This window comes from Theropithecus gelada, chromosome 6 (genome assembly GCF_003255815.1).
Source record: "Theropithecus gelada isolate Dixy chromosome 6, Tgel_1.0, whole genome shotgun sequence".
NCBI lineage: Eukaryota > Metazoa > Chordata > Mammalia > Primates > Cercopithecidae > Theropithecus > Theropithecus gelada.
The window spans coordinates 14,164,132-14,185,873 of NC_037673.1; the positions used below are offsets into that span (position 1 = coordinate 14,164,132).

Below are 21,742 nucleotides of genomic sequence, written 5' to 3' on the forward strand. Positions count from 1 at the left end.
GGTGCTCGAAAAGTTGAGAGGCGGGCGCGGCCGCGGGCGCCGCCGCAGCCATGAAGCGGCAGCAGCGGCGGCGCCGCCGCCCCCGCCGCGTCCTCCGGTCCCGCCGCGGCGGCCAGCGCGGCTGGCTCGGGCTGCGGGGGCGGTGCCGGCGAGGGGGCCGAGGAGGCGGCCAAGGACCTGGCCGACATCGCGGCCTTCTTCCGATCCGGTGAGTGCAACAGCGGCTGGCCAGCCCAGCGGCGCTGCCCCAAGCGTTCGGCCGATCCGCCAAGGAGCTGCCAAGCTCCGGCCACCACGCGCCGGTGCCCACCCGTCCGTTGGGGCCCGCACGCTCTCGCCTGGGGCCACTGCTTCCACGCGCCGGGGCTGCCCGCCCGACATCCGCGTGTCCCGCTGCCCGCGCAGCCCGGCGAGCGGCAGCTTGGCCCGAACGCCACCACTTCGCCTTCCCTACACCCGCCCCTCGTTCCAGGGCAGAATCCCCTGGTCTCCCGCTCCCGGCAGCCGCGGCTTCGCGGGCTGGGGCGCCGGCTCTTTGTCTCTTTCGCTGGAGGACCGAGGAGGCGGCGGCGGAGATGGCGTGGGCGGAGGCTCTTACCCCGGAGACCGAGCGGACTGAGCCGGGGCCGGTCCGGGACGGGAAATTGGTCTCCGATCTGTGCCTGTTTGTGCCTGATTTGTACCTGGACCCTCCTCGATCCCAGTAGCAGCCGGGTTTCTTTGCTTGGCCCGCTAGCCTGTCATCTCCCCAGCCTCGGTCTACACTTCTGTGAAACGGGGCAGTCACGGCATTCACTGCCCAGGGAATGGGGACAGTGGCCGAGCTGAAGCTCGGAGGGCCGGGAGGCGCGGTGAGCCATTGTCTCCGGGGACAACCCGGGAGGGTCAGCTGGGAACGTGGCCCCGGGGGGGCAGTGCGGGACTAGGGCTCGCGGGGCACTGCGTGGGTGGCGTGGAGGTGGAGGCAGTGCTAGGTGGCCCCGAGTCCACCCCGGCGTGGAGGAGGTGGCCGCCGTGGAGGCGCGGGTGGCGACCGGTTCGTGGGAGGGGCACCGGGTTTGCTGCGCAGGGGGCGTGACAGGGCGTCCCCGGTACCCCAGCGGCGGCGCCTCCTCCCGCCCCGGCCCAGATCCCGCGCGAGCCGGGCCCGCGTCCCCGTGTCCCGCGTCCCCGCGCCCAGTCCCGTCTGCTCGCGCGTCGGCTGAACAGCAGCAGCAGGAGGCGGCGGCGGCGGCGGCGGCGGCCTCGGGGCCCGCAGCCCAGAGCGCAATCCTTAGCGGGCCGGGTGCGGGGCAGGGAGGATGCAGACTCTGCGTTGGAGAGCGGAGGAGGGCGGGCCAGGTCGGGGCCTGGAGAGGCGGGCGGGGGTGCTGGTGGTGGCCCCGGGGAGGACGGCAGGGCTGGGGACACCAACGGGCCGGGGGAGCAGCCCTGCCCTGGGGGACGCGCGGGAGGTCGGCGGCTCACGCTTTTCCGTGGCCTCTTTGAAAATCACCTCCCCAGATTCTGTGAGATCAGTTCCACAATCCGGGTCACAAGGAGCAATTGCAGCGGGAGGGCGATGGTGAGAGTGAGAAGTTAGCAGTGCTGGACCTGGTTTAGTACTGTCTTCCCTTGGTTGTCTTGATCTTTGCTAGGCGGGGTTATTTTTGATTCATTTTAGCAGATTGGTTGTGGCTAGGAGTGACACAGCCGACTGTCCAGTGTTAGCTTGGGGTTAATCTACTCCCCAGTGCTCACTCTCCTTGTGAGGTCCCTGCAGAAAGCAAAGGTTAGGAAAACATGAGCTCCTTCTAAAGAAAGCCACCCTCCCCCCCACCTTTTTTTTTTTTTTTTTTTTTTTTTCCCGGTGCGACTGGCCAGGTAGAGCAGCCCCGTCTTACCTCTTAATAGCAGAACTGGGACGTATTCCATTCATGCCCTGAAGCTAAAGTCTAGCCTGTCTTCTTTTTCTCTCTACCACCTGTCACAGAATAATAGATTCTGTGCAGAATTCAGCTCCTCTACAGCTGTTAGAAAGGCTCTTCTGTGTTGGAGATGGATTTTTTGGTGCTTGTGAGACCAGGCCTTTTTACATCTCTATTATGCATAGTAGAAAAATCTCTTCTGCTGCTAAGAGCCCTCCCTAAAAGACACCGAAGACTTGCTGCTTGTCGGCGTGACTCTCTCCAGGAGTTGTCGTCTGCTCTTGGCTTTGCTTAGGCCTGTGCTGACCCCGCCGCTGGGGCTCCTGTTCATGTTCCGTTTGGGTCAGAACCAGGTAATGTTGCTCACTGGCTTGTACCTTTCTTCCCCCCTCTGAAATGACAAACTTAACTTTTAGTTGTTTCACTTAGAACCAGGAGCCAGGGCAGAACTTAAGTAGGTATCATCAGATGCAGCGTCCCATTCCGGGGATAGCCTGGAACGTCTTTTTAAAAGTGAAATCTCCTTTGGGCAGCTCTGAGTCCCTGACCTAGATCTTGGCTCTAGCATCTAGGCCAACGATGTCTAGCAGGGGGCAGAGAGGGGCCATTCTGTTGGATGAGTGGGTGTGGGAGTGGGGTTTGAACGGTCAGGGCTGACCAGGTGAGGAAGCTGAGGAGAATGCAGTCAAATCCATCAGATATCTGGGTTTCTTTTTCTAAGACGCAGAAATATGGGAAAATAGGTTCTCATTGACTGGGGAGGACAGATCAGGGTGTGCTTTTGAGCCTGGTACTGAAAGTGCCAACCTGACTTAGACAAAGGCTTTCCATTGGTGGCCTTCCCTTTCTCAGCCCTGAAACTCTGTTTGCGTGGCTGCCTGATTTTCTTTTTTTAAATTCCTTCTTGTTGCCCGCATTCGACTTTGTCTTTGTAGCCACAGATTGAAAACTAATACCAGTGGTTGGGTGAAGAAAGAGAAGACTTTAATAGAACTTTTAAACAATTAAGGGAAGTTCAGAAATAGAGTGAATAGTCCTGTGATTTCTCCATTACTGGAAATGCTCACATAGAGGTGCTGTCACCTGGCAGGGTTTGGAGCTGGGCTCAGGGGACAGGACTGCTGCCCTGGAGAGGGGTCCAGGAGATGACCTTGGGGCTGTTCCCCTTTGCCTGTGGACTTTGGCTTTCTCTGAGCCCTCAGTGCCTAATCCTTGTTCTCCGCTTTTCTTTGGGTAATTCAGGGCTCCAGAGCCCTGGTGCGCTTCTCCTCTGCTGAGCATCCACCCAGGTTCACCTCACCCAAGGTCTCATTTCTTATGCTGTCATTCCGTTCTCTGCTCGGGACCTTGGCACTCCCTATTCATTTTGACCATCCTGATCACCTATTTATAGACCTGGCATGAAGCAGGCAGGCCAATTAGTGTTCAAGTGGATTGAGTTGTAATAATGTGAGTCAGGTCCTGGTGCTTGTGTGTTAAAGAGCAGTGAGAGATTTTCTGCAGGTGTTAGTGAATTTTGAACTTCACTTTTCTCCTTTGCACAGAGCTCAGCACAGTAAAACCAATTTCAATGCAAAAGCAAAAAAAAAAAAAAAAAGAGAGAAAAAAAGGACACTGCAAAAATGAGCTAGTCTTGTTTTAATTTTATTTTACAGATGAGAAATCAGCCTTAGGGAGGTTTCATGACTTGTCCCCCAGACTGGAACTTGGGTGGAGACAGAGTCAGGGCCCTGGTCCCTGGTGCTGTTTCCTGGTCGCCTCCCATAGCCAGGACATTGCTTACATTAGTTCTCAACCCCACTGGGACCAATCATTTTTATTGCCAATCTATTTTGGGGCTCTGTTCTCGTGGCAATAAATCATTCTTTCAGCGCTCCCTATTTAACCTTGCGAAAGACTGTGTGTGTGGTGGGGGTGCTTACATAAATGCATTATTTTTAACCTGCCTGGCACTCTTTAGGTTGGCGTTAAATGAATATCTGGAGAATAAAGGTTTGTGGTTATTCAGAAGCATCACGTCCTGTCGTGCTTGGTTTCTTTCATTATTAAATCTTATTCTGGACTCCTCCTGCTGCCCCTCTCCTTCCAGGGAACATGTGAAGAAAATCAAGTCTGTTAGTGAGGGAGAAGCACACATACCTTTATATGTTTTGATACGATGGTTTCCTCAAGGAGTATGGAGGGAAGCTTTTCTTCATATTTATGCCTTTAACACCGCTGAGGTAGTTGGCCCGGGGCGGGCTGTGCTACTTCTGTGGGTATTCAGAAGCCTGGCAGCTTTGGTGGTTGTGAGCACCGATAATGATTGTATTACAAAGTGGGTCCTTGTTACCCTCAATATTTTGAAAACGGAAACTGAAGGAAATGTAATTGATAGTGAACGTTAGTTTCTCCTTTTTAGGTGGCACAGTTTTAGAGGAAAGCAAGGAGATTTCTAAAATTCCTATAAGTGACTTTCGAGAAATCAAAGAAGTGCAGTAAAGTCATCATTGAAAGAAGCTTTTCATTGAGACCTTGTAAACGGACGTGTTGATGTGGGGTATTGTATTTTTTCCCTTCGCAATTTAACTATTTAAGATTCAAATGAAAATTTAAAGAAGCCATTTCCACCATTTAAATGATTAACCAAGATTTAAATGAAGTCGGTGGTGGTGTTCAAAATGAAGCATGTGGTTTAAATATGTTTCCTAAATGTATGCTGAAAATAGGTAATTTCAGTGGTCTTTTTTGACCTTTTAAATGTTATCATAAATTCAAGATTTGTTCTGAACTGCAAGTGAAAGATGTGTTTGAAGCTGTCATAATCTAAGTCAGCTGTATTCAATATTTACTTTAAGTTCATTTACTTGACTATCGAGAAAATAAAATTCTATCTCATATCCTTGGCAGAATTTCAGAGAAAAGTCTAATTCTTAATCAATAGCCACACTTTACTGCCTGGTAAACTCACTGCTGTTGATAGGGATGAGCTGTGTTTTACTAGAAAAAGCAGTGATAACACCCCACCCCCCATTCCTCCTCAATTCTATAATGAATTGGCTTTTATTTCCTTAAGTGCATTGTCTTGACAAAATTTTAAAAAGCTGACAGGAAATAGTATCAACTCCCTGGACAGTGAAGACTTGGATTTGCGGGAGAATCCCAGTGTATTCTGGTGGAAAGTGAGTGCTCTGACCTCGTCCTCCCGTTTCTTCCAAGTACTCAGCTGAGTAGACTTGGCCAAACTGACAAGGGTGATGGTGTGGTTGGCCTGGTGGATGGAGATGCTGTGTTTTGAATCTTCTCAGCCTCATTTTAATTAATGGGCTGCAGGGACCAGGCTGGGTCTCCGGCTGGAGCAAGGGGTAAGCGGGTTAGATGTGCAGCCACAGGGTTCTCTTCATCCTTTTCTAGTTCTGCTTACGTGCTGTTCAGTGGGCCACTGGGAGAGGGAATGAACAGGGAGACTTCCCAGTGACCCTTGCACTTAGGAATTCTGGCTGCTGTTACTCAGCGGGAGCTGTTCTGGGAATTCCTATTGCTGTGCCTCTGAACTGAGGGGAAGGGAGCACAGAGGAGTGGACAGAGGCCTGCGGGGCCCTGCATGTGCTGCTGGCTTCCTGCTGGACCCCTGGTCTCCTCCCCCTGTGCCCACAGAACAGGACTTTGCTCTCACTGCCAAGGTGCCCAGCTCCCTGCCAGTTTGTAAATCTCAAAGGGAGATACCTGGCTAGACTCTCCAGTGGGGACTCCCAGCTTTTTGATGTTACTGAGCCTTTTGTGCAGACAGTCTTACTTATGGGGAATCTTGCTCTCGCGTTTAATGGTTAACAAGTGCATAAACACTCATTTTCACTTCTCATTCATTCATGGAAACAATTTGCTTACTGAATAGTTGTGGTGTTACCTGAATTTCCTCTTTTCTGTCCCCTCTCCACATAAGGAAGCCCCTTGAAACCCAAATTACTAACCACCTGCCCCCTGGGAAAGGTTGTATGTGGGGGGAGAGAGAGCAAGCCAGAGTGAGGCTACGAGCCGGGGGGCGGAGGGCATTGACCTCTGAGATTCCTCCCTGTGCCATTTGATGGCAGAGGGGCTGTGGAAATGTAAAACCTCATTTTGGTGATGAACATACTTGAGTTTTAGATTACTGACTCTTTTAATTAGCCACATGTCTACTCTTGTCTGGTGGGGGAGGATTGCAAAGTAGTCTAGAGCTGGTGTTTTGGAGGCATCTTCCTATTTGGGCTTTGTCATAAATGAGTGCATTTTAGCAGTTACACTGACAGAGAAAGCTTTCATGAAAACTTAGTCAACCCAAAGACTGGATTCCAGGTCTGGAGTACTTTGGCTTTGCGGCGTCCACATGAGTTGATGAGGCTTGTTTTCTCACAGTCTGTAGCCCTGCTGTGGACAGGGATGGATTGCAGGAGGTTTCTCTTGGGGAGGGGTTTCAGTGAGCGGCAGCAGATTTGTCCTGGCCACTCTGTGGACCCCCTTTCCTGAAAGGAGGGGGAGTTAGTGCTGCTCCATTACTGCCTCGCTGCGGGGAAGGCCAAGGGTCCCATTGCTGTCTGTCTGTTGTTGTTAGCATTGAAACTGTGTAGGTGTGGATAGATCACAAACTATAGTACAGCCATTCCATTAATGTTGAGTGAAAGAAGACAGTCTCAAAATGCTGCATGCTGTGTGAGTTTGTTTATATGACGTTGGCAAAAAGATAGAACTGTAGTAACAGAAAGCGGATGGTCATTGATTGCCAGGAGTTGGGGGCATGGAGGAGTATGGCTACAAGGAGGCAGGAGGCAGGTGAAGGATGGGGAACTGATTTGTATTCTGGTCGTGGCGGCTGCATATGTTAAAATTCACAGACCTTTACACACACACACACACACACACACACACACACACACAGTTTAACTGCATGTTATTTTAAAATGTGACAGTAAAAAAAGACTAATAATAAACTGGGAGAAAATCTATTAAATCAAAGGATTATGTATATGTGGTTAATAAAGGGCTTCCTCAAATCACGTAAGACAAGACAATTTAGAAAGAAAATAGGCAAACAATTCAAAGAAGTATGAATGGCCAAAAAATACACATTCAGCCTCACTGGTATTCGAGGAAATGCAGATAGAACCAATGATACCAACAAAAGCCAAAGCTGATATAAGTAATTATTCTCTAAGTAAACTTGAACAAAATTGAGTTAATTTGGAAAGATTTTATATTGATTTGAAAGATAGTTAATACTTGCGTTCATACTTTGCTATGTAGGACCTACCTTCTTAGAATTGCCAGGGGTAGTCTAGGGTGATGTTAAAGATAGATAGGGGGAAATAAAGATTCGTTCCTGGGATTCTGTAATACGTGTTAACTTGGGAATCCATCTGGTGTATAAGTCAAATTTGCTGACTTAAAAGACAGTAATCTTTAGCTAGGGACAGTTACCATTTTTGCTGCTTCAAAATTTCCCACTCCTGTGATTTGTGCTGCTGTCCAGATCGAAGATGACAAGTGGCCCATGCAGGATGATCTTCAGCACCTCACAGTTCCTGGTATGAAAGAAGAAGCTTCATCTGGAGGGCTTCGTTCCTACATGAGTATCTATAGGAGATCATTTGCCCTCTGTTCTTAGGCATTCTTGTATATAATTGACAGCGACCTATTTCACAGTATTGACAATTAATAAATGAATTTGTGAAGTGTTAGCCCTACCTACTTTTAAGACTCATAACCATAAAACAAAACTATGCGTGAACTTGAGAAGAACACAATTCAAATTTAAACGTGTAATCCTAAAATGTTTTTAGGTGGGGTTTGTCGGTGCCTGGTTTTTCATACTCTGTGTGTGTGTGTGTGTGTATGTATGTATGTATATTTCTTGGAAAGTCATAAAATGCCCCACTTTGGAATTCTGTGGAATAGGTGATTTCAGTGCAAGAATGAATGAATGTATCGGAGACTAATACTTGAAATCTGTTTTCAAAGAACTCATGTTTCCTACTATATATGAAAGGACATGTATAAATGACATGAATGCTCAGGCAAAATGTTTAGATTGTAATTTGAAAATGATGCATATGAGAAGTCATTAAGATGTTGGTCAAAACAGTGTGTGTATGAATTGATCTCCATTGTTTATTCATTTTGCTCTACTTCCTCTTACATTGACCCATTCACTTTTTCTTTTTCTTTTTCTTTTCTTTTTTTTTTTTTGAGACGGAGTCTTGCTCTGTCGCCCAGGCTGGAGTGCAGTGGTTGGATCTCAGCTCACTGCAAGCTCCGCCTCCTGGGTTCACGCCATTCTCCTGCCTCAGCCTCCCGAGTAGCTGGGACTATGGGCGCCCGCCACCTCGCCCGGCGATTTTTTTTTGTATTTTTTAGTAGAGACGGGGTTTCACCGTGTTAGCCAGGATGGTCTCGATCTCCTGACCTCGTGATCCGCCCGTCTCGGCCTCCCAAAGTGCTGGGATTACAGGCTTGAGCCACCGCGCCCGGCCGACCCATCCACTTTTTCAAGTTCACAATGATTCTTTATTGCTGCTGCCATTGAAGGACGCCACTGATACCTGTGAGAGGGCACTCTTTGGCATTTGCATTCTGGAAGTTTTGCATTTTCTTATTTGTGTTTACTTTTTTTTTTTTTTTTTTGAGACGGAGCCTCGCTCTGTCACCCAGGATGGAGTGCAGTGGCACGATCTTGGCTCACGGCAAGCTCCACCTCCCGGGTTCACGCCATTCTCCTGCCTCAGCCTCCCAAGTAGCCATGACTGCGGGTGCCTGCCACCACGCCCGGCTGATTTTTTGTATTTTTAGTAGAGATGGGGTTTCACCATGTTAGCCAGGATGGTCTCGATCTCCTGACCTTGTGATCCGCTCGTCTCGGCCTCCCAAAGTGCTGGGATTACAGGCTTGAGCCACCGCACCCAGCCAATTCCTCTATTTTTTATTCTGAAGCTACCACACAAATATTGAAAAACAATGCTTTGACTGGAGTGTTACAAATATTTCCACCTAACTAGCTTTACACAATAAAATCTCTAAAGTGTAAATTGCCCAATATTTTGACATCTAAATAACTGGAAAAAATGCCTCATTAGTCTAATAGTAAACAAATAGATTTCTCATTTGTAGGTAGCTTTTTAAAAAATTTAAATTCATGATGATGAGAAATTCTTCCCAGCATTCGCTGCCCTTTTCAGTACCAGAGTGATGAAAGCTGGCATGCAAGGGAGCATCCCTAGCTCAAAAAAAAAACCACACACACACAAAAAAACAAACCCAGATTGCACAGGGGCACAATGTATTTCACAGTTTTTTTTGTGTGTTTTTTTTGAGATGGAGTCTCCCTCTGTCGCCCAGGCTGGAGTGCAATGGTGCAATCTTGGCTCACTGCAACCTCTACCTCCTGGGTTCAAGCAGTTCTCTGCCTCAGCCTCCCGAGTAGTTGGGATTACAGGCACCCGCCACCATGCCCAGCTAATTTTTTTTGTATTTTTAGTAGAGATGGGATTTCACCATCTTGGCCAGGCTGGTCTTGAATTCCTGACCTTGTGATCCACCCGTCTCGAGGTTCCCAAAGTGCTGGAATTACAGGCGTGAGCTACTGCACCCTGCTGTATTTCACACTTTTTAAGAGTCACTTCACCTCCATCTACATTTTGTTGCACTTATCCTAATATGCCTTGGGTCCAGGAACCTGGAGAACGGGCACTAATTTGATGGTTTCAGGCTGTACCTTTTACTCACGTGCCAATTCAGATCAGCGCATCCTGATGGGTTGCCCATAGGAGAGCCACTCTTCATGACAGGGACTTCACTGTAGAGTCATTTAGTGCCAGAATTTTGTTAGTTGGTCGGTATACATATTATTTTTTCAATATTTAATGGCGGAATTTGCAGGATTCATTGTTAGGCCTTTCTCTCATACCTCGTGGCATTGTTTATTAGGTCCAGCTTCAGCTCTGCTGGAGGCTGAATTCTCATAAGGTTCAGGCTGTTTGTGAGATGGAACTGTCCACTGAACCAAAGAGCTGGAAACCTTTGAAAGCCTTGCAAGGTTGAGGTGAGATCACATAGATTTGCGGTGATAACCTGCAGAGTGGACATGGAGCCTTTGGAAAGTAGGATGGCAGCCTCGCAACAGCCTGCCACTGGCCATGCTTGCCACACCCTTGCTATCCTCTAAATCTTTAACAGCAGCTGCCAGGGAGCAGCATGAGAGGCCGGGACCCCTGTCACCGGGGATGAGATAGCACCTTTGGAATTGTGCTCCATAGGAAAGTAAAATAAGCGCATCTGCAAAGTAGTAACCTGCTTGCGATATCATAGGATGAGATTTAAGATACTGTTTATTTCCTTTTCTCCCAAAGCTGTAAGTGCCATCCTCTCCTCTAAGAAAACCTGGTAAAATCTTCCTCTTCACTGTTATCTCTGTACTGCCACCACTGGGTTTACCATCTGAGGCCCTGTACTTTGCCAGGCACTGTGCAGAGTGTTTTATATACTTCTCCTTGTATAGATGCAGCTCCCCCTCCCTCAGCAGGTGCATGCCATTCCTGGGTTGTGGATGAGGATGTCTGCTTCTGGTAGGGCAAGTGACCTGCCTGCCCCATTTGACTCTGTTTGTGAGGGCTCGAGTTGGAATTAAGCCCAGGGCTGGCAGATTACAAAGCCCCCTCCATGCCACTTCCCTCTCTCATGGAGGGAGAGAGTAGATGTGACCCCTACTCTATACAGCATCCCACAGCCTCCTGAATTTTCATTTTAAAATCCTGAAAGTTGAATTTGTGTATACTCGTGTGTTGAAGATCAAAGCTATAATTTACAAGTCTCACACCAAATAAAAGTTGAGTGAAAGATTCCAGGCTATAGCAAGTATTTTTCTCATGTTGGTTTGGGCCCTGTAATTTAGTTTCTGTGCCTTTCCTCTTCTCACCTAATTAAAACCGATGTTACCTTTTACATAAATAACCCTAGCAGTCCCAGCTTTCCAATGCAGGCATGTTGGCTCTGTTGAGTTTTACAGGCTCCCCCGGCTCACGGTCTGGGGAGAAATTCTGATTGAAATCTTGGCCCTCTGTTTTCTTGGCTGTCTGGACTTGGGCTCAAGCGCTGGATAGGAAATCTCTGTGGCCGTTAACGTGGGGGTGGGGAGGACGGGAAGGGCGGGGAGAGGCTGGCCGGGGAGAGAGGTTTCTCAGCCCTTGCTGTGTGTGACACATTAGAACACTACGAGGGCTTCCTTTCTAACTTAGGAGAGGAACAGGGCCAGGAGTGAGAGGGGCAGGAGGGCGCCACTGAGCTGCTTTTTTGGGGTCGGTTTTATAAAATGGGTGTGGTCACTCTTGGTTTTGCTATATATAGCTGTTTCGTTGTAGCCACTCATTTTGTTGCTGTTATTCATCAAAATGTGCATGTAGATGATATTTAGTCAGGGGAAGCAGGGTCATTTCCTTCCCACTGCCTTAGGCACGTGTCCTAGGCCGTTGTGTGTGTGGGTTGCATTCTCGTCAGCCACACCTCATGTGGTCCCCTCACAGTCAATGGCATGATTTTATGGGATGCCTGCTCAGGTTTATGCCCACGTAAAACTTCTGAGCTGTTGTTTTCCAGCATCATTTCCACACTGGGAATATGCTCTGTTTTTCTGTGCGACTCTACGTTTACCTTGGAGTTTTAATATTTCAGTCAGGATGATTGAAATGTTGGTCTCTTGAACGCAGACATTGTATAATCAGAAGGTAGATTGCACTCTAAACATTTACAAGTCACTTTCTCCTAGTTTGCCCTAGGAGTTTCTCAGACTTTCAAGCTTTTACATTTTTATGTAATTCTTACCTTTAGAAGATTTCTAGAATTAAAAGGATTGGCCTTTAAGACCCTGGATTGCTTTTGACCTACTATTGTAGTATATCTTTTATTTTAAACTAGTAAAGGTGATACAAAGCTCAGGTCCGAATTAACTTAGTTGAATTGTGATTTTGCTGTTTATTTTTATTTTTATTTTTATTGTTTTGAGACAGAGTCTCCCTCTGTCGCCCAGGTTGGAGTGCAGTGGCGCAATCTTGGCTCACTGCAAGCTCCGCCTCCCGGGTTCACACCATTCTCCTGCCTCAGCCTCCCGAGTAGCTGGGACTACAGGCGCCTGCCACCACGCCTGGCTAATTTTTTTATATTTTTAGTAGAGACGGGGTTTCACCGTATTAGCCAGGTTGGTCTTGATCTCCTGACCTCGTGATCCACCTGCCTCGGCCTCCCAAAGTGCTGGGATTACAGGCATGAGCCACCACGCCTGGCCTTTGCTGTGTAGTTTTTGGTCATTTATTTGGTCCATGTATTAATTGTGGATTGCATCCAGAGTTATTTCGGAGGGGGTAAACTTTGAGAAGCCAGAGCTCATCATGCTCAAACAAGCAAGAACAGCCTCAGATCGCAGTTGTAAGTATTTCATCACTTCTGCTTTGTCTTCCTCTGTCTCTCTTTCTGGATATAGATAATTTACATATTACCTTGTTTCTGAACCATTTGAGAGTAGGTTACAAATACGATGATGTCCCTTACCTCTAAATGGTTCAGTGTGTATTTTCTAAGAGTGAGAACATGCTCTTACATAGTGATCATAATCAGGAAATTAGTTTCGATACAATATCATGATCTAAATCACTAACACCTTTTTACCAATTGTCTCAGGATTGTCCTTTTTGGCAGTTAAAAAAAATTATGGTCCAGGATCTCATTCAGGACCATGTTACGTTTAGTTTGTTGTGTCTCTTCCGTTTCCTTGAATTCGGAGCATCTCCTCAGCCTGTCTGTCTTGTTACCCTGATAGTTTTGACAATTACAGGGTGGTTATTTTAAAGACTGCCCCCCAGTTTGGGTTGCCCGATTCTCATGAGTAGATTCAGGCTGTGCATTTTTGGCAGAAGGGCTGCATCCTTTTTGGAGCATGGTGTCTGGGAACATGTGATACCCACTGTCCCACTGTGCTGATGTGCACTTTGATCACTTGGTTCAGGTGATGACTGGCAGGTCTCTCCACCTTATTTGTCCCTTTGTCATTGGTTAGCATTTTGTGGGGAGATAATTTGAGGCTGTTCTCTCCTTCCTTTCATTTGCTAGTTGTAGCATCCATTGATGATCTTCGCCTGAATCAGTTGTTAATATGATGGTTGCGAAATGTTGACTTTTTTTTCTAACTTTGCAATTCTTTTTGTATTTAGTTGACTTTGTACTGTAAGGTAGAGCTTTCCTTCTCTTCCACTTATTTATTTATATAAGTGTGGCCTCAGGAATTCCTGTTTTATGCGATGAGCTATAATCCTTTGCTGTCACTTAGTTGGATGCTCTAATTAGCTAAGATTTGGCTAATGGGAGCCCCTTCATCCTGGCTCTTTTACCTTTTGTGACCTGTCTCCATCATTTTTTGGAGCAGTTTCTTACTTTCTGGCACAATAAACTGTTCCAGGTGCACCTTGCGCTTTCCTTGCCCCAGTGCTGGGATCAGCCATTTCTCCAAGGAGCCCTTGGAGAAATGGTTCATTTTAGTAGGGAATGGTATTTAAAAACACGATCTAGGCACTAAGCGTGTTCATTGCTGCAGAGTTGTCATTGCTTTTAGGGCCTCTCAGTAGACAGAGCTAAGAAGTGTATGCGTGTTTGTGTGTGTATGTACGCATACACATAGACGTTAATTACACATGTGCACACGTCCTCTCGGTAATAAAAACCATGTGTTTATACTCAGTGTCTCCAATTCCAGTACAGTACCACAGGGTGCATTTTAGTCTTTCCTCTTCCATATTTGTAATTCCCTTCTCTGACAGTGAAAATCCTGGCTCCTTTTATCCTCTGTACCTTTACTTACTCACTCAATCCTCAGTATGCAGAACCTAATTTCAGAATGCTAACCCATACCGCGGTGATAAATGAACCTCCACCCCCAAGTTTAAACTGTTCAAATCAGCAGTTAGTGGTCAGCTTCTGTTCAGCTCAGTGCCTTGTCAGTTAGTCATCCAAACAAAACAGATGAAGTAATGCTCTGCAGTTCCCCAGGGGCATGTTTGAGAAAAGAGCTGCCAGACTCCATCAACAGCTTACTTTCTGGTGATGTCGAAGCACAAAATTGAAAAATCAGGAGTCGCCAGAAAAGAAAGGGAGATTAATTTCGTACAGTTTATAAAAAGGACACCTGTTGTGGGAAAAACAGTTGGTCATCTTCATCTCAGCGTACAAATTGCCAAAGAGAAGAAATAAAAAGGAAAGTGGTGAGCCAGTGAGAATGGGTGTGTAGAGGAGGATGGGTCAGGCGGACCTTTCTCAGGGATCCACTGCATTCTACAAGTAGGAGAAGAAGCTGCGTTCGTGTGTTGGAGTAAGCTGTGAGTCATGACTTGAAAGACTGTTGCTTACTGCCCTTCATTGACTAAATATTTCTTCTCAGAAACCACCTGCAGTAAATTCAAGGCAGCTATGTTTCAGCCTCAGTGCGGGATTTCTGGGAACTGGGTTTATGTGCACTGAGTCCCAGAAATCATGGAATGGTGGGTGAGATCTTAGATTTCATTTGCTGCTCTGTGTTTTCCTTCTCTCTCTCTCCCCCCCCCCCCCGTCTTGCTCCCTCTCCCTGTCTCCCTCTCTGTCCCTGACTCTCCCTCTCTCTCCCCGCTGTGTCTCCCTTTCTCTCTTTCCTTTGAGACAGGGTCTTGTTCTTGCCCAGGCTGGAGTGCAGTGGTATGGTCTCGGCTCACTGCAGTCTCTACCTTCTGGGCTCAAGTTCCTGTCTCAGCCTCCTGAGTAGCTGGACTTGGAGCATGTGCCACCACACCCAGCTAATTTTTGTATCTTTTTTTGTACAGATGGGGTTCTGCCATGTTGCCCAGGCTGGTCTTGAACTCCTGGACTCAAGTGATCCACCTACCTCAGTCTCCCAAGGGCTGAGATTATACACCTGAGCCACTGCACCCGGCCTGGTCTTCGTTTTTCTACATTAAATGATGACATGGATATTAGGTCCCTGACTTGGGGAGACAGTCTCAGTTTCATATATTAAGTTCTGTACTGCCCATAAACATCCTCATGCTTGTTAGATTGTGTTCTGGAAAATTTGGCCTCTGTATTTCTAGCAACACTTCCTATGATTACACATTTTAGCAAGAAAAAAAATCATAATTTGCTTATTAGTATTTTAATGGAGAAAGGCTTTTGATATTAGAAAATCTGGGAGTAGGCCAGGCGCTGTGGCTCACACCTGTAATCCCAGCACTTTAGGAGCCCAAGGCAGGCAGATCACAAGGTCAGGAGATCGAGACCATCCTGGCCAACCTGGTGAAACCTGTCTCTACTAAAAATACAAAAATTAGCTGGGCGTGGTGATGTGCGCCTGTAGTCCCAGCTACTCGGGAGGCTGAGGCAGAAGAATCGCTTGAACCCAGGAGGCGGAGGGTGCAGTGAGCTGAGATCACGCCACTGCACTACAGTCTGGGTGACAGAGTGAGACTCCGTCTCAAAAAAAAAAAAAAAATCTGGGAGTAAAAAGTCGTGACTAGGGGTAGTGAGAGTGACTGCTAATAGGTCAGACATTCTGGGGGAAGTTTTTGAGCTAATGGAGATGTTTTGGAATTAGAGAGTGATGAGGCTGGAAACGGTGATTTCTTCCTGTAATCCCAGCACTTTGGGAAGCTAAGGTGGGAGGATCTCTTGAGCCTAGCGGTTTGAGACCAGTCTGGGCAACATAGTGAGATTATCTACCAAAAATTTAAAAATTCGCTGGGCTTGGTGGCGTGCGCCTGTAGTCTCAGCTGTTCAAGAGGCTGAGGTGGGAGGATTGCTAGAGCCCAGGAGTTTGAGGCTGTAGTGAGCCATGATTGTGCTACTGCACTCTAGCCTGGGCAGCAGAGTGATGACACCCTGTCTCTTAAATAAATAAATAAGTAAATAAATAAATAAAAATAAAGAACAAAAAGCCACTTAATTTTCCTACCCCTTACAAAGTAGGCAGTGATAACATTATACCTCAGGAAATGGAACTCAGAGAGGTTTTTTAACTTGCCCCAGATCAGGTGGCTATAGGGACAAGGTTACCACGTGCACAGTGGGTTCTGCCAGAGGCGGAATCCGCCTGTGCTGGTGTCTCCTCCTCTGACGTGCATCTCACATGGAGGAATTTGACTCAATTTTTTTCTACTCCCATTCCCCCTTCTTTTGGTGTTAGAAAAAATGAAATCACCCCTATTTGAAGGAGGGGATTGTGGATAAGATTTGACCCGGTTTCAGTTGTGATTTGATGGCATATTTGGAAATTTTGTGGAAAACCCTAGGTTAACTTTTCAGGAAGTCGCAGTCAAAAAAAAAAAAAAAAAAAAAAGAGAGACTTTGTTTCCCTATAGATTGTTTCAGTCCTGGTGGTGTCTTTTGAGATAGTGAAGAGCATAACTGAAAAAGTGGAAACTGATAATACTTTAGTTTTTATTGTTTTTTAAACATTCTGGGAAAGTCGAAGGGAGAGGCAACTTTTCTGCTATGCTCTGCTGAAAATAATATTAACATTAAAAGTCAGTGTCAATGTTTTTCTGCTAGTGTGAGCTTTATGTTCTTTTTCTTTTTTTTTTTTTTGAGATGGAGTCTTGCTCTGTCGCCAGGCTGGAGTGCAGTGGCATGATCTTGGCTCACTGCAACCTCTGCCTCCTGGATTCAAGCGATGCTGCTGCCTCAGGGTCCCAAGTAGCTGGGATTACAGGCATGTGCCACCACGCCCAGCTCATTTATTTTTGTATTTTTAGTAGAGACAGAGTTTTACCACGTTGGCCATGATGGTCTTGATCTCTTGACCTCGTGATCTGCCCGCCTCGGCCTCCCAAAGTGCTGAGATTACAGGCATGAGCCACTGCGTCTGGCCAAGCTTTATATTCTTGAATTTGGGAGTCACCTCTGCTCACCAGCGTACAGACCGAGACATAGAGTATGTTGTTAGACTCTAAAACAGAAACGGCATTAATTTGCATAAAATCGCATATGCTCTGTTGCAATAATTTTCATTGTGCCTGTTTTAGAATTGAGTTGACACTTCATACAGAGTATTCCAGCTCAATTAAAAAAGAGACATCGCAGAAAGAAGAATTTGTGTGGCTTTGAAATTTATTTTGGGCACAGTCCCTGAAAGAAACGAGCTTCTAAGGACTTTTGTTCTTTGTAGTGTTTTGAAACCCTCTCCCCATTATATACATTAGAACGCGTAGAGCAGGTTGGGGTTGGTCTGTTGTACAGAATGCCTGCAAAGGGACCAGAAGTCTGTCGGAACAAGAGTCTCTTAGTGCAATGCCTCCCGCAGGGTGGTGACCTTTTCATGATGTTTGGACTGTCATCTTTGTTCCCAGTTTCAAATGCCTAGCTCAGAATTACTTAGTGCTTGAAGTAGTTTTCATCTTCAAAGGACTTTATGGACATTATTTAATAGACATGACACTGTGTAATGAATGAGCTGTTTATCCCTTGAGCAACGTCAACATGCCAGGTGCCATACATCTGGAGAAGACAAAAATAATACTCTGTCCAGTGGGAGTTTATAGTCTAAAGAGGCAAGATGATTAGGCAGATTCTCTCTTTTGGCCTCTTTTAAAAATGTGCTGGGGAATAATGTAGAAATTAAAATCATAAAAGATGATCAACTAGCTCAAGTCTACCTAATTGAAATTGCCCTCAAGGTGAAAATGAAATTTGAGATGCTCTTAAAAAGACATCATGTATTAACTCCCATTTATCACACATTTACTGGTACACAGCCTATTTTACTTGTGTTACAGGTGAGGAATTTAGTGAAGACTAGTGCCGAATTCTCAGATCTCCTTCCCTACTCGTCCCTTTCTCCCACTGAAGCTCCTCTTTTTGTTTGCATGGTCTAGAATGGCACTTTGTAACCAAGGCCACATGTGAGGCTCAAACACACACTGATTATTTTTGTTGAGATGGAGTCTCACTCTGTTGCCCAGGCTGAAGTGCAGTGGTGTGATCTTGGCTCACTGTACCTTCTGCCTTCTGGGTTCAAGTGATTCTCCTGCCTTAGTCTCCTTGCAACTGGGATTACAGGCATGTGCCACCACACCCGGCTAATTTTTGTAGAGATGGGGTTTCACCATGTTGGCCAGGCTGGTCTTGAACTCCTGACCTCCAGTGATCTGCCTGCCTTGGCCTCCCAAAGTGCTGGGATTGCAGGTGTGAGCCACCGCACCTGGCTCAAACACACATTTCTTAGTTGTAGATCAGCCTGTCCTTTGTAGCTGTGCGGACCTCCTGGGAAACTTGGACTTCTTGCCCCTGTTGGCCTGTTCAGCCCCCGTCGCACACCCAGCTCTGTGTTCTGTGCTCTATGTACCTGTACCTCTTTCTGGCTTCCTTTCCTAACTTAGCTCAAGCATCCTTTCCTTTGGAAAATTGCACTTGACCATCCTGTCCTAGCCTCTTGAGGCCCGTTGATGTTGGCACGGCACCTTGTGAGAACTGGATTCTGGACTGGTTCCTTTGGGTCGTAATTGTTCCTTCGCTTGTGAGTTTGAGTTGCTGGGATCTCTGACCCCAGCGCCGGCCCAGAGCAGGCCCCAGGTAGAAGTGCAGTAGATGCTTGTTGTGATTTATGCCTGTGGTTCCTTAACTCAGATTGTATCAGAATTTCCTGGAAAGTTTTCTTTAAAAATATAGAATCCCTAGAGATTCTGATTTAGTGGTTCTAGATTAAGCCCCTAGAATATGTATTTTGAAAAATCTCTACTTGTGATTTGTTTTGAGACGGTCTCTCACTCTGTCACCCAGGCTGGAGTTCAGTGGCATGATCATGGCTCACTGCAGCCTTCACATTCTGGGCTCAGGTGATCCACCCACCTCAGCCTCCTGAGTAGCTGGGACTGCAGGTGCATACCACTATGCCTGGCTAGTTTTTTGTAGAGATGGGGTCTTGCCATGTAGGCCAGGCAGGTCTCAAACTCCTGGACTGAAGCCATCTGCCTGTCTTGGCCTCCCGAAGTGCTGGGATTATAGGTGTGAGCCACCATGCCTGGTCTCTACTGGTAATTTAGATGCAGAGCTAGGTTTAGGAACCATTGAGTTATGCCAAGGCACAGTATTAGTTGTGGGTTATGGAATCATGGCCAATTTGGAGTAAGGTGTAAGTGCCATTTGCAGAATCATTCCATTCACATTTCTGGAGAGAGTGGAGAAAATGAATGCAGTCCCTTTATGATGAGGATGTGCTCTGTGAAGGAGAAGATCCTGGCTCGTGGAGGAGCTTCCTGCTCTGAACATACTGAAGGCACAATTGGCCCTTCAAACTCTCATTTGAAGTCACTGTGTTGCCATAGAGATATTGTGTAGTGTTGAAGGAGATTAGAGAAATCATGTCGTAAATTATCAGAACAGATGGCTTGTAATTTAACACTCTCCTAGCCCATATTCTTTGTACTGACACTTGAGAACATTGAAGATATCAGTTTTTACTTTGTTCTTTTACCTATAAAAATGGCAGAGTTCATATTGAGTAAGATCTACAATGGGTATTGTATATGCCACATACACAGTGTGATATGTGAAAGCATTTTAGGAGTGGCTTCCTTAACTTTGCTAGTATAATTTGTTACTTTTCCCCCTCAGTTCCCTGGATAGATAGAATAAAAAGCCTGTCTTATTATTTTGATAGCACTGGTCAGGGATAATTTTTATCTCCTGGCTTGATAATAATCATATAATATTCCTTTGCAAGTGCAGTTCTGCTTGCATATATTGTATGATCCTGTAGATTTAGGCAGCATAGTCACTTCCAAGGTGTTTTTATATGTCTTCAACCACTAAAGGGTATTTTCTTTTTTTTCTTTTCTTTTGAGATGGTGTCTCGCTCTGTTGCCCAGGCTGGAATACAGTGGCATGAGTCAATGCTAGAAAAATTTTTATAAAAGTGCTAGGTAATTATATCAGAAAGCATCTGAAAAACAGTCTTATCAGAAGGGCTTAGAGCCATTACAGGAGTGAGGGACATAGTGTGGAAATAAGCTATAATTTCCTTGATGAGAATGTTGATACTACAAGACAAGGTTGGCTCAACCTCCTGGTAACTGTCCTGCAGCAGAATGGGCTAGCTCCAGCTTAAATACATTGGAATCAGATTGCCTGGGTATTGAATTGTATGGCTTCAGGAGAGGCTGTTTGGTTCTGTGAAACCACATGTCATGGTAGTGAGGTGAGACTGATGGTAGTAATTATTCAGGAATCCGATTTTCCTTGAGGGCAGAAAGGCTCTGTTGTACCAAGCTCAGGATATTGTTTTCCTGAAATTGCTTCAGGCAGATTTAAACAATGGCCTCTTAAACTACTGGATTTAAAGAGTAAGTAGTTTTCCATGATCTTATTTCTCATTAGTAGGGAAATGTAAACTTTTACCTTTTGTTTCTGTCAGCTGACCCATTGGTGTCATTATGATTGTTTTTTTTGTAATGTTGCCTTGTCAGTTACTCTTGCCAGAGGAATTTCATCGTTGGAGTATCTGCATGCCTAAGTCCAATTCAGCTCTTTACATGGAGGCCCCATGCCCTGAAGTGTTGCTGTCATTTTGCCTGTTTAGTTACTTTACAAACACTAACGGCATGTAAGGCCCCTGAGAACCCTGGTTCTGGAACAGGCACAGGCCACGGAACAGATGGCCCTTGCCAGGTGGTCCTTGGGTGCACAGTGGCTGTGGAGCTGCTGTCTCTCGACAAAGGAAGGAAGGGCACTCTCAGGGAAATCAAATGGATCAAAGCTGTTCCTCTACACGTGTTACCACTTTAGGCTTCCCAGTAGCTCTACTTTTATTTTTATTTTATTTCAACTTTTATTTTAGATACAGGGGATACACGAGCAGATTTGTTATGTGAGACTATTGCTTGATGCTAAGGTTTGGAATATGGATCCCATCACCCAGGTAGTGAGCATAATACCTGATGTGTAGTTTTTAAACCCATGCCCACACCCTCTGGTAGTCCACAGTGTCTAGTGTTCCCATATTATGTCCATGCATCCTTACCGCTATCTCCCACTTATAAGTGAGAACATGCAGTATTTAATTTTCTGTTCCTGTGTTAATTAAGATTATGGCCTCCAGTTCCATCCATATTCCTGCAAAAGACATGATTTCATTCTTTTTTATTGATGCATAGTATTCCACGGTGTATATGTACCACATTTTCTTTATCCAGTCTACCATTGGTGGGCACGTGGGTTGGTTTCATGTCTTTGCTGTTGTGAATAGTGCAGCTGTATTTTTATTTTATTCTTCTTGTTGACCCTCTGTCTTTCCTTCTGAGGCACCGTGTCTCTGTGGACCCTTCAAAGGGACTTTCCTTTGTTTAGGAGAGTGACTCACCCTGAGGTCATTCTCACCCTTTTCTTGGGAAGCGATGCAGCCCTTCGCAGACAGAGCTGCATCTGCCCAGAAGTACGCTTTTTCACAAAGGGCCCTGGACCCCAGGTGCCCTCCTGCACAGTAAACTCTACTGGTGGTGTCATTCTTAGCCTTGTGGGTTTGGGTTTCCCAGCCTCCAGAGGTAGGAACGCCAACCAGCCTGGGAGGGTAGGTGGGTGCTAGGCCACATGGACTGCTGACGTGGGCTGCACCCAGACCTGCTGAGGGAATGAATGCCTTTCTTCTGTAAATGGACTCCTTATCATTCTGTTTTAACTCCTCTTTTTCTCATTTCTTCCTTTCTCCTGCATTTCTCTTGTCTCTCATTCTTCTTTGACCACTTAAGAGTGACGGTGCCACTTATGGCCATTGCCCATTGCTGAACTGTGCTGGAGGCAGTCAGAGGTGAGTCTGATTTCTGGGGCAAGAG

At 46.3% G+C, this 21,742-nt stretch overlaps 1 protein-coding gene across 1 annotated transcript in view; it reads left to right on the top strand.

Annotated features, from left to right (window-relative positions):
* Window positions 1–26: 26 nt before the first annotated feature.
* Window positions 27–21,742, top strand: part of TRIO (trio Rho guanine nucleotide exchange factor) — a 366,882-nt gene continuing 345,166 nt past the window's right edge. Inside the window, exon 1 of the mRNA XM_025387077.1 lies at window positions 27–208. The gene's annotated coding sequence lies outside the window, so the exon portion shown is untranslated. The remainder of the gene's footprint in view (window positions 209–21,742) is intronic.